Genomic DNA, 16,880 nt, shown 5'->3' with positions numbered 1-16,880 from the left:
TTTGTGATAAATTTGTGTACATGTAATGTTGGTAATATACATTATTTTAGAATACATGATCATAGCATGAAAACTATCAGAAGGTAATATAATAGGAAATTTCCTTGATTTAATGTAAGCATCATTTCTTGCCTCTTCTCTTTTTCCTTTGATATTAGCTTACTATCCTGTTTGTTCTTTCTTGCATGTTGACACCCTGATTTCTCTTGGAGCTTATTGTATTTCAGATCACTTCTCATTAATGTTTTCTGAAACATGTTTCCTGAATATCTATTACATGTCTGATTCTGAAACATTTTTGATAGACTTGTTTTTCTGATCTGAAGCTGTTAACAGTTTGCTAGCAGACAGACAGACATACAGCCTGAGAGTATCCAGAGTAGCTGGTTCTGAAGTTGGAGAATACCTATGAATAATAAGGATTAGAGAAGAGGTCTATCCCATTGGGCTTTGGAGTTAAACAGTCAGTTGTATAGAGATAAAATCCATTTCAGGTGGAGAACAGGAACAGCAGCATTTCAAGTATTCCCAGAGAGCATGCTAAAGACTGAGGCTAGGGAATTAACATACAGGTAGGCTATTTGTTTTTGGATGTAGATATAATAATTTCTACTTATATAGTTTCTGCTGACAATTTTAAGAGAATTATTAACTTGATTGTATCTACAATTGAGAATAACAGGGAGGCAGGTAGGAGAAGGGAAAGGAAAATCATTGGTAGGCCTTTTGTAGATCTTGCTTGTGGTATAGCTACTGTAGAGAAGATGCACATCTAGACTAGGAGATTGGCAGGGCAGTGGGTGGAGTTAAGAAATGCTGGGTTGGTAGGACAAAGGGAAGTGAGGGGTTAAAGATGGCTTCTTCTAAGTTTGTGCTGATCAGAGCCTCCTCTCTCTAAACACTGCTTCCAGAAACAGCAGGGTCTCAATTATCTCAATGTGGGCTGTAAAATTCTAAAAAAAAGTTCTCAAAACAAAATTAAGTTTAATTTGCTTTAATTGAAAAATAAACACATGCCATGTATAGCAGTCACAGGAGGAGGAAAAAAAAGGCCAGAAAATGAAATGAACTGTTGAGAATGGAAGACCAATATTAAATACAATAAAATGGGAATTGTTATTGATTGAGAAAATGTATTTAGGGTTATATTGATGAATGGAAAATAGTGGCCACATTTCTCATGTTCTGTGCAGTTGATAGTTTTGTTATATTTAAGGACAGTGGAGAGTATTTGGACAGTTCTGAAGTTGAATTCAACAATTTGAGGTTCAGTATTTTTTGACCTCTTTTAGGGATCATGATTTTAGCCTCATTTTTATTATCTGTATAATAGGAGAAATAATCATCATATTTCTAAGAGGATTGCATACCTAATATACATGGAAGTTTTAAACTGTTAAGAGATGACATGAGCAGATGCACAGGAGGAGAGAAAGGATGAGCAAGGTTGAAAGAAGGCATTGGCACGGCGGAAGAGAAGTGAACTATGGTGGGGCAGGCTGGCTCCATCTTATTATTTATTAGGAACTTTTTGTATAGGCATTCAGGATTTGTGTTAGATATTAGGAATAAACATCTGGCTCTGCCTCCACAGCACTTGTATTTTAGCAGTAAATATTCTAAACCTTTAGGCCGTAAAATGAAGTTGGAGACAAAGAAGGTCAGAGAGAGATACTTTCAAATACAAGCGACATGCTCTTAGAGCTCTTTTGCTCTATTGGATGTCTGTCCTTTATGCGGACTCTCTGTCCTCACCACTAAGTAGAGCCACTTTGGTCCCTTTTAGGTTCTCCCTGCCTCAGAGAATGCCATGGCCACCTTATTCTCACCAAGAGATTCAAGCTTCAAATTGTAAGCTATAAATGTCAGATTCTTATAATATTGACATCTGAGACTCATAGTTGTAGAATTTTAGAAGCTATCAAAACTTCAAATCATAGAATCTTAGGATAATAAAAACTCAGAGGCAGAAACTCATAGATTCATAGAATGGAATACTTGTGGAATATAAAAATCCAATCTCAGTACCATCAAATATTAAAAGTCCTAGGATTATGACATTAGAGATTTTTTTCAGAGAAGGTGGCATTTGTATTTGTCTTGTATATTTTTCCTCAACCTATGAAATATAAGAACACAGCAATTTAGACATATAAGTATTCTGAAATAACAATTAATGCAAACATGGGGATGAAGTACTCATAACACTTATAGTAAACACATTGGCCAAAGAACATCCCTAGTGGTAACACATGAATATTCTGGGTGTTCTAGCATTTCCTAACACAATGTCACCTGGAGCAAAAGAGAGCTTGAAGCAAAATAGGAATAACATCTTTACTCAATGGCCAGTCTTTATATTGTCCGCTATTTTAGAAACCATTTCTCTAATTATGCATTGTCTTAGAACAATGCTAGATTGAGCTAGGATAACATTCATGCATGACAGTCTGTGATTTTGGTGTTGTTTCCAAGGCAGTAATTTGCATGTCTGGTGACTTAGACATTTATTTCTGTTCTTGTCCCAGCTCTTCCTCTCTTGTACACATGATAAACTACTGTTGATCTGCGCTCTGCCTTATGTTTCCTGTGAAACATTGGCTCAGATCATCTAGACTTGTTTTAATCCTGGCATCTGTTTCATATGTGACATTTATTTCCTCAAGAATCTATGTTCTCTCACAGGTCTTCATATTTAGTCGTCTGTTTTGACAGGTAGAGGAAGAATCTGATTTAGAAAAGTGCATATATTGAGTCAAGCTCTCTGTTTTGTACTGTGAGGACTGGGTGTTTATGTAGATGGTGATAGTGGTGGTGGTGATGGTAGTGGATGGTGATGGTACATGTGTGTGTGTGTGTGTGTGTGTGATATTTGTTAATCCTTTAAGTATAGTTTGTATGGTGTGTGTGTGTGTAGAATGTGTAGACAGAAGACTATCTATATATATAACATGTTTGAGAAGTACATGGAGTATGGAGTATATTTCTCTGTGTGTATGTGTGTGTATGCTATGTGTGTGTGCTATAACTATGGTGTATGCATGTGTCTTTCTGGTGTGTGATCTACATAGTTTATAATATGTTGCACACTAAGTAGTATGTGTAGAGGAGAGAGGAAATATTTTTGTGATATATGTGTACAGGTAAGGTACATGTGATAGGTGTATAGTATATGTGGAATGGTGCTTGTGTTATGAGTGAGGATAGTATGTGCATTATGTGTTGTGCATAGTGTGTGGTGTTTAGTGCATTGTGTGACATGTGTATAGGCTGATGTTTATATGGTTGTTATGTGTGTATCTTGGTATGTGAGGTATATGATGTGTAACACTATGTTTATATATGGTATGGTGAGTGCTTGTGGTGTGTGTTTACACATGCCTCTTTGTATGTGTAAGTGTGTAGTTTGCATGTATGTGCACATACATATGACATAAATAGAGAGGCAACTCTTTCAAGTGTGTGTATGCCCTTTGTGCTTCAATGTTTCCATGGATTCCTAAGTGTATTCATAGGTGAATAAAATCGCATGTGAATGAATGTTCTGTTCAGGAGGTAAGTGATTGCATGGTTCATGATATGTATTTGTTTAGGAGCTATAATAGTTCTAACAGTAAAGGATATGCTTGAGTGAATTTTACTCTATTTATAGTTGAAACTACTAAGTAAGCATTGCTTACTTGAATGATGTTTTAAATATATCTCTTGGAATTAATGTGTCCAGAGATGATGAATAAAATGGAATTAATGTATTTGAGTGTGGTAGTATAAGAATATAGTTGTATTTATGTATGTGTAGCTGTGTCCATGTATATGTTTATATAAATTGGTCCATATGCATGGGATGATCAGCATTTTCTAACGTGCACTTCTTACTACTTTTACACATATGTATATTAATACACTTACATTTAAGATATTACACAGTTTAAACACTAACCATGCAGAAAGGCAAATGTTTCTGGGTTGGCTTTATGTACTAAGGGAGAGTGAACTGTGTGAGCTATACAGGAAAATCACCCAGGAGATGCAGGAAGACAGTTTAATGTAAATTTGACCATATTGCTGACACGACTATGCATTTTGCAGGGGTTCTATCTGACAAGTTATTATCTTCCAACAGCTATTTTTTAGAGTATGTATATCCAGACTCTGCCATGCTGACTGGGTCAGTTAATCTTGGGTAGAGCTCTGACTTGAGCATTTAGTGAAATTTCCTTTAACAGTTCAAAAGAATAGCTGTGAATAGAGGCCCTTCCAGACTCTTCACAGAGCAGTGATTTACAGTACCTGTAATATGCACTCAGTTAGGAGACAGGCAGTAGCCTAGGACACAATGTTCTCTCTTCCAAGTCAGATCTCCAAGTTATTTGAATAGCACTTGATGTGTTTGTATTAGATGACGTGAGTATGCCTCCAGAGAATAAAGGGCTTGATGTGATCATGGGGAGGAAAAAGGAAGAAAAAGAAACAGAGCCCAAAATAAGCAAATGCCAGTGAGTAGTCACAAAACAGAAGATGGAGAAAAAGAAAGGGCGGGAGCTGTCGATTCATGGTTAAGTGAATAATTTGAAGTCACACAGGTTCAAGTAGCTGGACATTTCTGTTGGTGAGGTTTTTCTGTCTGCATTTGTTTTCTCAGTTTCCTGTACTGGGGTTTTTCCCTGACTAAGGCTTGAACCCACATAAATCTTACAGCCAAGCCCCATAAACATTGTGCATTCATTGCCCTGAAGTTTAGAAGGGATGAAATAGAACTTTGAAATTTCTCTTCACATTTAATTTTTAAAAAAAGAAGGAAAGAAAGCAAAGGATTGTGGCCGGCCCTGGATTTCCACGTCTTTTTAACCAGGCCTGTTTTTAACCATTGCTGCAGTTCTATTGTTGAAAATGTGATGCACTGATCCATCTTCCTTGTAATGCGTCTCAGTTTCTGCTCCATCTGTTGAAGAGAAAACATTTGCAGAAATCTCTCGGCTTTTCTCCAAGGGCTGAAACCTCAGTTGTAGCATGAAAGGCTGGGCAGGAAGGAGATCCAGACATTGGTGGAGTAGGAAAATGGAGAAAATCTGTTTCTGGTATCTTTTGGATTATCCATTCCCACAGCTAACCATTTCTGATGTATATGAGTCATGTCAACTATGATGCCAGTCTGTGGGTGCAATTTCCTGGGCATTCCCATGTTTTTTTCCTTCTTCTTTGTCTTTCAAATGGAGTCTTTAGTTCTGTTCTCATAAGTCCCTGATCTTTATTCTTTAAAGACACTTGGGTGCAGGTTTTCTGTTCTGTGTGTGTGTGTGTGTGTGTGTGTGTGCAAGAGTATGTGTGTGCAAGTGTGTGTGCATGTGTGTGTGTGTGTGTGTGTACGCGTGTGTGTGTGTGTTATATGTTTCTGTGGACATGTACTTCAGTGCATGTCAGTGATCCTGTATATATGTGCAAACGCGGGCCATGGGTCAATATGTGTGTCTTTCTCAATCTCTTATTTTTTGAGACTAGATCTCTAATATTGACTAGATTCACCTTTCTCTGTTCTATGATCCTGCCCCCTAGGGAGTATTACAGCTGTGTTTCAGTACACAGCTGTATTTCAGTACACAGCTTCCAGGTGGCTTGTGGGCATCCCAGCTCCAGGTCCTTATGGTTATACCACGAGTACTTTCTTAACTGAGCCACATTCTCAGCCACCATTCTGAGGTTTTCTAATAATCTCTCATTCATTTCTTAATAAAAAGATCATGTTTTGATATGGAAGAAGCATTGGAAGACCTAGGTTTACACCTTGATTTGCCATGCTGCAACTTGGCAAATTGTTCATGTTTTCTGAGTTTGAATTTTCCATGAAAATCTCAGGGGTCTGAAAGGATTAAATGGTTTAAACTAAGGACAAATGCTTTGCAAACTGTGAGATGTTACCCTTAGACTATCTATATGCAGCAAGCCCATTCATTTGTAAGTTCATTTTGTTTGCTTACTTATTTATTAATCGATTATTAGCAGGGTGAGCACTGTGAAACAGGGGCGCTATGTAGTTGTATGTATGTGGAGGGGTGGAATAGTACACTGTGTATTATACACTACATACGGTAGTATACTATATGCACTGTGCCTTTCTTTTACTTTTTGATGTGAATCTGAAACGAATCTTTAAACAGAAGAGAAACAATAGAGTTAATCTGGTGTAGGGGTTAGGATGGGGATGGGGGTCAAGCAGAAGGACATTATAGAAGGAGGAAAAACTCCGGAGGCAATGTCTTAAGGGTAACCTAGGCTTGGACTAGCTAAAAATATCTACAGAGATTGTAGAAAGTAAATGTAGAGATGCTGGTGGATGGTGGCGAGTGACAGACACATAGGGTTCTAATAATGGAGTGAAATAAAAACTCATCCTAGTTCTCATTTAGAGGTGGGAGGCAGCCATTGATCAGGGCGTGATCCAGGGAAGAATCCAATAATAACAACAGTGGCATTTTACCTTATAGTTGCCAGACCCTGTCTTCAGTTTCCATTCACCACTCATTGCACACACAGAGACACTATGAACACAAAACATCATGGCTAGGAAACGGGCACAGAAGGAAACTGCCATCATTTGCCCACAGAGATTGTGACTTTCAGGGCTTGAGCCAAAGTCAAATCCGTCTGCTTGTCTTTTCATAATCAGTTTTGCATTGTAGGGATGTCTCCGTAGCTCTGGGAAGAAGATGTTAAGCAAGAGATAAATTATGTTTATTCTTGAGTGTAAGACAATCCGGAAGAACTCCAGGAAAAGGAATGACTCTGGCATTCTATTTCCAGGCATAATTCTGAAACTCTCCAAGGAGGTAGTTGGGGGGGGGGAGCTCAATGGAGCTTCTAAGAAGTGTGCCTTTTGGGGCAACGTCTTGCTCTAACTGGAAAGGAAGTGGGTGTCTGTGACGGAGCTGAGCTCCTGGGCTCCTGTTAATTAACATCTTCACATTTAGCTTATTGGTTCAGTACAGATACCTAACATTTCCAGATAATATCATGGAAGCTGCTGTTTTTGGCAATTCACTGGAGACAAAACCCTAAAGTGAAAAGATCATAAAGCAACTCATAACCTTTATCTTTTTCTTCTATAATTAGGTTTTTCATAGTATTCTAAATTCCTTGAAGGAAAATCCCTAGAACCTCAAACTCAGAGATCTAAAAGGTCTTTGAGATTTTTCTTCCTGTTTCTCAGTCAGTGAATACCAATGTGCTTGCCACTTCCTTCAGCCTCTTTGTATTCCTGCAATGTGAATTTTAGCTGTTTCTTTCATGTGTACACCTTCCTTTAACATCCTCCTTGGACCAGTGCTCAGAGGTTGCTAGCATAGAAATTTGTAGACCTACTTTTATGACAGCACTTTTATATTCCTACTACATATTGATGTTGGAAATACATGGTCTCTTACAAAACACTGGTAATTATTTTAATGTCAAATGGCCTTTCCTGGAACAGGAATATATTGGTAATTTCATATTTATCAATGTACTTGTTTTGTATGTTGGACTTTCTTTCATAGCACAGAAGACTAAAGGTCACAGAAGGCCACTCATTCTTTATTTGATTAGAGGATACAATTATAGTATCTTTGTATATACTCTTTTTTTTCTTTTTTTTTTTTTTTTGGATTTGTTTTTTTCGAAACAGGGTTTCTCTGTGTAGTCTTTGCTGTCCTGGAACTCACTCTGTAGCCCAGGCTGGCCTCGAACTCAGAAATCTGCCTGCCTCTGCCTCCCAAGTTCTGGGATTACCACCGACCAGCCTTTGTATATATTTTTGTCTACAATACCTACAGATAATGTCTTGTCCAAAGCTAATCATCATCACAGGTGTGAAAAGTGGGTGAATTTGAAGATAACGTCTCCATGTTCAGCTCTAATTGCTGCACTTCAGTCTGATAGGGAGCTTCTAGTCAAGGTGTCAGAATTTTGTGAACTTAGTTGTTAAAAGTTCAGATTTTGCAAACAGTAAATCTCATTGTGAATCATGTTTCTATTTACATTACTTGTGTAACCTCATTCAGGAAGATACTTAGTAAGAGAGTCTTTCACTTACCCTGTCTGCAGGGAAAGAAACAAAACCTTACTGGAATTGTGATGATTGTGTGAGTTGACTAAGGCAGATACTTTAAGGCAAGGCTCAGCACACAGCAGATTCCAGTATATCTTAATCTAGTCATTAAGGCACAGCTCAGAGGAGGAGGAGTTGTATCAGAAGGCCTGGGTTCAAATTAATATTACAGGTCTCCATGAAAAGGAATTTTTAAAGATGAATAAGACATTGCGTTCATAGAGAATATAATGGGTAACCAAAGAGATGATGTTACATATGGAAGAGATTTGGAATCACCTAGTTTTCTCCTTTTGAAGAGTTATTGGTAAAGAGTTATTGGTAAGATCACTTGTTTTGTTTGGATGAGGAGTATTAGCAGTATTAAAGCTGATGGGGGCATTCTTTTCAAGAGAGACAACAAAAGTAGTACTTCTCTTCTCCTTGGGAATTCATTGCTATGAAGACCTATTTGTTGCAAAAGAAATGACAAGACAATGGAAATAGAGCTGAAAAGTAAATTAAAGAAAGTTAAGTTGTTGATGAATTTGCTTGGAGTCTAGAATCCTCATCAAAGATGCATAAGCTTGGATCAATCTGGAAAAGGGTTGGAGTCTATGTGAGTGGAATCAGATGTATATGTGCCTGTGAATATTCAATGAGGCAAGTGTTGTGGGTGCCTCTGGCTCTCAGGATTTTGCTTATTGCCATAGATTAGGCTGCCATCTGGCTACTACCTGCATTCAAGCTGTTGCATGGATTCAGCTGATATTCTGGGGGTTTTCAACAATGCCTTTATCTTCATTCACAGAAGAAATACTTGCTGCACATTAGTGCTATGAAAAGAAGCTGATCATGTTGCAGAACAGCATGTCTGAATTTTTTTTATATACTTGGAAATTTTTTCTGACAGCAAAACCTCATGTTACACACACACACACACACATATGCACACACATGCACACACACATATGCACACACACACATGCACACACACATATGCACACACACATATGCACACACACATACACACACACACAAAGAGAGAGAGAGAGAGAGAGAGAGAGAGAGAGAGAGAGAGAGAGAGAGAGAGAGAGACAGAGGATGCACATGAAAAAATGCTCCTTACCCAACAGAAATAAGAGCAGAGAATGCTGAATAGAAATGACTTCAGATGCTCTTTTTAGGAAAACAAATATAGTTTCACAAGTGTATAATGTTTGTAACAGTTGAAGTTGAATATGTGATCTCAGAAGCTATGAGGAGTTTAGACTTAAGACCTTAGCTAAAGATATCAGGATTTCACTATAGTATCTTGGAATATGTCTGTCCATTTGTTCTTCAATTCATGAACATGCATAGATAGTCTCTAATTTGTGCTGGAAGCTATAGAAAAACTATGATGTATTCTGGGAGACTTTGCTGTTTTGATATATACTGTATGCTCACCAGGTGCTTTGTTTTAGAGATAAAAAAATACAAACATGATAAATGACCTTCCCAGTTAGGAGAAAGGTTAATATTAAATAGAGTGTATCTGTGCAGATGTGTGTGTGTGTGGTGTGGTGTGCATTTCAAATTACACACACACACACACAATATATATATATATATATATATATATATATATATATATATATATATATATATATATATATAATTTGCTACATACAAGACACTGTACCAAAACATCTCATCTCATATTTATTGTTTAATTCATCCTGCTACCTCCACTTTAGAAAATATATATAGTTATTATCTCAGACTTAAAAGTAGGAAATGTATTTGGAGGTGTTAAACAAGTTACTAAGGAAACAAAGAATCTCAGTAGAGTGAGAAACAAAGAAATATTCTTTGAGTGCAGCCTCCTCCTTCCTTTTCAATTCCTTTATTCTGTATTACTCTCAACATGCTAGAGGCTCTGGAGGATAGACTTGGAACTTAGCAAAGTCACCAAAGCTGCTTACGATGAATACTTAGAGGTATTAGATCTATCAGGAGGGCACAGTAGGGAAGTACATTTCAGGTTTTGAGAACACTGTGCATTGTGGGAGAATAAATAGTTCTGAGTAGGTCATTTGGGGACATCCAGGGAGTTGGGGACATTTCTACCTCTATGTATAGGACAACATCAGACAAGTAACAGCATCTAAAATTTTCAGGGTCTGTCAAAAAATACTTTTCAGGAATTGCCTAAGGGAGGAATGATTCACCAACTAAGTTAGGAAACATCTTGCATAAATAGAAATAAATAAAGAGTAGGCATTGAATGTTGCTAGATGGGCTGTCTGATGTAAGAACACCTCTGATATGGCTGTGATACAGGGTGCTCTTGTTTATGCAAGGAGCCAACACATTGGAAAAGTTAGAATTATAAAACTAAATGTAAATATAGGATTGTGGTACATGTGGGTGCATGACAGAAGTGCCTGGCGCCAGGCGGGGAATAGAGCAGATGTTAAGTTCAGGGCTTATGACTTGAAGAATGCGACCCATATAGCCAGCTTTTGTTTTCTGATGTGTTTTTAATCAAATTTTCTTCCAAAATTTACCCTTCACTGACTCTATATATCATTCCCTGGAGGTGATACTGAACAATCTGTTTGCAAAAGCACTTAGTACAGCTGTGGTCCCTTCTCCTATCACACCTGGTATGCCACATTTTGGACAACCAGACAACTACCAAAGTACCAGTACACTGAATGAACTTGGGGAAAATGGGTTTAACACTGTGTCCTACTAATAAGGGAAGCATTTACTGCATGCTTTCTATCTAGGATACACTTCACTAGATGCTCTAGAAGAGTAAGTTGATTTGACCCCAAAATAGCCAGCGTATTTTAGTAATATCTACATTATAGTGATGTAAGCTTCGGTAAAGAAAAATAAAAGAATTTGTCAAAATTCAACAGTCGATAATGGTACATTTAAGAATTTGTTCTTCTTTACTGTGTGTGCTGGTATTGAACTTTGGGCGTTGTACCCACTAGAGACGCATTCCAGAACTATACATCTGCCCCCAAAAGTGTACTATTTCAACTTGCAGCCATCTCAGGTTGAGAGCCTTGTGCTTAACCTACCCAGTGTACTGTGTGCTCGATGATGAGTGTGGATTTTCCAGCACAAGTGAAAGTAGGGTTTAGCTGTAGCAGTGTTTTTATGGTAGTAACTCAGGATAAGGGATGAAAGCAATATCTAGTGTCATCACAAACACCATTGAGTTAATTTTGCTCACAAATCACTAGTTGTCCAGGTAGTTGTTTAACTGGTTTCCTGTTTGAAGATCTCCCATAGACTGACTGGATGGATTAACTTCAGCTCTAGCTCCTGGGTAGAGACATAAATATAGAGACACAGGCAGGTGATGCAATAAATAGATTCAAGGTAGATGAAGCGCTTGGAAGACTTGGAGATCACACCGAAATAGATATGGTTCCAGATTTCCTTTTTGTTGCATAAGACTATATGTTTCGTTTAAAAAACAGTCTTTAGGGTATTGTGTAAGTATTTTCTGATGTATTTTTCTTCAATCTGTAATACTTAATTTAACATACAGCTACTTCTTTGTAAATGCACACCTTTAAATGGGAAACTTCATAGAGAAAGTCAGAGAGACAGAGAGTGAGACAGAAATATAAAGACGAAAAATGTAAACACGATAATTTAAAAGTGATAGAATAAAAAGACAACCCTGACGCAGATATTCTCCATGGTTGTTTTAATCAGATTTAGGACAGAAATGAAAGTGATTTCCTTTCATTGCCTGAGTGAAAGGGTAAGTGTTTGTAGTGCGTGTGTGTGTGTGTGTGTGTGTGTGTGTGTGCATTTCAAAGTCAAGGTTGCTGGAAAAGCTTCATACTGTGAAATACAAGATGGGAAGATTTGCTGCATATTCATAGTATATATGTTGCCTAAGAAATTGAGAATTTCATGAACTTAGAGCACTAGTTGGTTGGATTACAGTGAAGAGTCTGACTTTAAGAAAGCAGGGAAAGTAAAGCCATCTCTTTGCGATCATCTTACCTTTGCTGTCTATTATCTTTACCCTGTTTCCTGATTATTACTGTTTAAGACTAGTATCAACTGAAAAGCCATGCACAATGAGGAAGTGCTTTTCAATTATTCCACAGGAGGAATGAACATGAATTTACTTTTCTTCCATAGTTGGCTGTGCAGCTAGTATATTTATGTTACTTATCTCAACATGTAAATGAAATACGCAAGGGCCAGTTCCTCCTTTCATATGTCAGAAAAGAGAAGGACAGTGCTGATAACCGAGTAAGTAGCAGAGTTTGTGAGGCTTATAGAATATGACTGTCCCCAATCTTACACTGTCCTTCTGTTGCTGTGATGTGTGTATCCTGGGAAAAAAGATGGTTCTTGGGTCCCAGAGTGGGTAGTTCCTGGCTCTTTCCCTCCACCTGGGGGCTGAGCCCCACTGTCACACCTCTCAGCTCAGCCTTTCTTTGTTCAGTGGTTGGAGTCCCATGCTAATGAGACCCAGCTCATGGATTTTAGCCCCTTGGGGGCCAATTAATTTCATTTTATTTCAGCTGCCAGGAACCTCAGAACTAAATCCAGATCAATTAGTTCATCCCAGGTGCCTGGTTACATCTATTCCTTCACTTGTTTTAACTATTCTTTGTTCCATTTTTATTTTAATTATCCTGATTTATATCTTATTTAACTTTATAATATCACTTTAACTGTGTCTTGGGGGTAGGTTTGGTATGAATTCTAAGGTAGTAACTAAAATCATACCAGGCTTCATTTCTCCACTAGAAGAACAGCTCCAGAATCCACCTTGAACAGACACTGATGTTGCTTCTAAGTCAGTTGCTTTGGGAACTATCTTTGAACACAAGGGCATGTGGGCAGAAGAAGGAATAAGGGTGGGGAAAAGCTGACCAGAGAAGCCCCATCATGTCTCAATGGAACAATAGTATGTAAAAGAACACATGAGGGAAATCAAAATCAACTTGGATTCTGGGGTTCTACAACATGTAACCCTGAAGTAGCAAGTTACATTTATTGAGATATAATAAGACATTTTGACCCTACATTGAGAGAAATAGTTCCCATAGAAAGCATGATAGACAACTCCCAATGCCTGGGATTTGATTGGTGAAATCTGTTGGCATTTATCTTGGTTTGTTCTATTGTTGTGATAAAATACCCTGACAAAAGCAACACAAGGAATGGTTCACTTTAGCTCACAGTTGAAGGTCCAGAGCCACTAGAGTTATAAGCAAAAGTGGACACTTGGCGCTCAGTTTACTTTCTTTTTATAGAGATCACAATACAGGTTAAAGAGCAGTGATTCTCGTAGTGGACAGGTCTTCCCACTTTAACTAATGCAATCAAGATTAATTCTGTACAGCAGCGGTTCTCAATCTGTGAGTCATGAGCCCTTTGGAGGTTTCATATCAGATCCTGCATATCATATATTTTCATTACAATTTGTAACAGTAGCAAAATGAGAGTTACGATAATAATAATAATTTTATGGTTAGTGATGAACAAAACATGAGGAACTGTATTAAAGGGTCTCAGTATTAGGAATCTTGAGAACCACCTGTAGAGTCTACAGGCATGCTCAGAGGTTTCTATCCTAGGTAACTGTAGCATCAATCAAGCTGGCAGTGAACACTAACATAGCTTGCATCCATCCATACACTCACATATTCTAAGGATCTGTTTTGGACTTAGGTTTAGTTCTTGAAATTGTTCTAGAAAAGTTCATGCCTTTCAAATTTTAAAAAGCAGAAATAATCAAATGAGATAAAATTTCAATGTTGATATTCAAGTATTGAAAGCTTTCAATAGAGAATCAAGTGAAATGTGATATGAATGAGCTAGTTTTAAGTTTCTCTAAGATCTATAAGTTTTGAGATCTATAAAAATAAAAAGCTTGTTAATGTCTGGATTAAAACTAAGCCCTCTTTTTGCTTCTGTAAGTAAAGTTTTATTTGGATCCAATGATGCTCATTTATTTGCTTATTGTCCAGACATACTTTCTGCTATACTGATAGAGTTGAATAATTGGAATAATATAGTGTGGGTCAAACAGTCTAAAATATTGATTACCTTTACAGAAAGAATGGTTTCTTTTCAATCAAGAAAAACCAAACATTAGGACCTGTTGTTCAGATGCACATAAACACCAAATTATGCTTTATCTAGCATCTTCATATAATCTCTCATTTTTTCTTTTCTTCATTCCTTCTACTTTCTGCCATCTTATGCTTTGGGATTTCCTTCCCAAAATTTCTCCTTTATACCACCTTATTTGCAGGGTTTTATGATAAAACATTTTTTTTTTCTGATTCAGTAGTCTTTATTTTTGATGAAGACACTGAATACCATAAATGGAAGTTGACTGCAAAACTAATGTGTCTAGTGAGTATATTTGAAGGGATAGCCACATCCCAATTATTTTTCTCTCCCTATGTATTTATTTTACTGTGTATTTATTTTACATATCATCGCATTGATAAGACATAGATAAAGCAAGGTGGCTCAGTGGTTAAGGGATTATACAGCTCTTACAAAAGACATTGATATAATTGCTAGCACCCATATTAGATAGCGCACAGTCACCTGTACCCTCTGATCTATATCAGCATCTGAATATGTGTGGCACACACAAAGAAATACAGGCACACACAGATGTACATTCAGAAAAAGGTTAAGGTGTGACTCACACAATCATATCAAGACTGAGAAATAGGTGAGCAAAACACCCTATGTTTTTAGAAAATGGAAGTCTTCCCATGGGTTGAATTTAGAGTATTTGAGGTCATGTGAACAGATTTGAATAGAAACAAAAAGCAGAGTTAGGGAATTGGCTAGATATAGTTAAGGGAAGGTCTTGCTTTTTTTTTTTAAATTAAAATATGAGAACTTCATTCTATAAGACTGAGCTCATACTTAGATGAACTTGTTGATCTGTAGTTCAGCTGATTTTGACCCTCACCAGAGAAATCAGGGAGAGATAATTTTTCTATACATTAAATATTGATAGATTTTCTATAAGGCTTTTATTTCTCAGGGTTTCTTTGGCCACAAAAGTTTACTTTGTGGCTTAGTGAGCTTAATCTGCATTAGAAGCAGTCTGCTGATTTGTTTTGTTTTGTTTGAACTATAATTTTATTGGATATTTTCTTTATTTACATTTCAAATGTTTCCCCTTCCCATGTCTCCCCTTCAGAAACCCCCTATCCCATCCCTTCTCCCACAGCCTCTAGGAGGGTGCTCCCCCACCCTCTCACCCACTCCTGCCTTCCCACCCTGGCATTGAGGCATGGAACCCACTCAGGCCCAAGGGCTGTTCCTGATGTCCAACAAGGTCATCCTTTGCTACATATGCTGCCTGAGCCATGGGTCCCTCCATGCGTACTCTTTAGTTGGTGGTCCACTTCCCTGGAGCTCCAGGTGGTCTGGCTGGTTGACACTGCTGCTCTGCCAATCAGGCTCCAAAACCCTTCAGCTCCTTCAGTCCCTTCTCCAATTTCTCCATTGGAAACCCGACACTCAGTCTAATGGTTGGCTGCAAGCTTCCACCTCTGTATTTGTCAGGCTTTGGCAGAGCCTCTCAGGACACAGCCTTATCAGGCTCTTGTCAGCAAGCACTTCCCACCATCCACAATAGTGTCAGGGTTTGGTGACTGTATATGGGATGCATCCCAGGTGGGGGAGTCTCTGGATGGGCTTTCCTTTAGTCTCACATCTACACTTTGTCTCCATATTTCCTCCTGTGAGTAACATGTTTCCCCTTCTAAGAAGTACTGAAGTATCCACACTATGGTCTTCCTTCTTCTTGTGTTTCATATGGTCTGTGAATTGTATCTTGGGTCTTCTGAACTTTTGGACTCATATCCACTTATCAGTGAGTGCTGTTTTTATAGACTGCGGGGGGTGGGGGGGGGCATCGACTTGCCATCTGTGGACAGTTTACTTTTGTAAACTCTACTCCCAGGTTCTTCATTCCTCAAGGTAGTCAGTCAGCTTTATTATGTGACTGCTAAAGTTTATTTACTATGTAGGAGGAAGGATGCAGGAAAAAAAAATGTCATTTAAGGTATGATGAAATCATTGTTTGAGGACAGTTATTTGCTCATCAAATATTTATTGAGTTCTGTTTTCAGCAATAGTTTACTTGGGAAGAAAGGATTGAGTTTCATAGATGAACTGGGAGCCTGGTTTAATCAGATGAGATGATAAAAATCAGCAGTGAAATGAAACTAAGGTGATAGAGGAGACATTGTTTGCTTTTACTCTTCCATCCTTTAAACCTTTTCATTAGAGAGTGCTGGGCCATCCATTTCCATAGATTTAGGAACCTTTTTCCAGACTGTGTTTACCTGTTCTTTTATATTATATACAGGTTCCTGCATTTCTGCTTTAAAATTCTCTTTCTGCCCTCTTTCCCTCCTTCTGTCAAGGAGGCTGGCTCCCTTCACCATTACCTAGTCCTTGTACACTGATGGAGAGAGCTGAGTCTGAAGAGAGTGTGTGTATCTTCACAGAAGTGCAGAGAGTAATCCTAGAAAAGCCAGGCTGGCACAGAGGCTACCTTTGCAAATCAGTACATCGGATCTGTCCCTACCTCTGCCTTTGATTGTAGCGCTCTAGGTCTATCTGCTCCCAGCTCCCTTTCCTGCTTTCACTCTCACCCTCACAATCCATTCTTGTTATGTTTCTCTAATGCATTTCCCAGGGGTCCAAACGTTTCTTTCTCTCTCAGTCCCTCACATACTTTTCTAGCATGTTTGCTTTCAGAATAATGAAACTCAAAATTTGGCATGTTGATTTCACTGGA

This window comes from Apodemus sylvaticus, chromosome 3 (genome assembly GCF_947179515.1).
Source record: "Apodemus sylvaticus chromosome 3, mApoSyl1.1, whole genome shotgun sequence".
Taxonomy (NCBI): Eukaryota; Metazoa; Chordata; class Mammalia; order Rodentia; family Muridae; genus Apodemus; species Apodemus sylvaticus.
The sequence above is the reverse complement of the archived record's forward strand: the minus strand, read 5'-3'. Positions refer to the sequence as shown.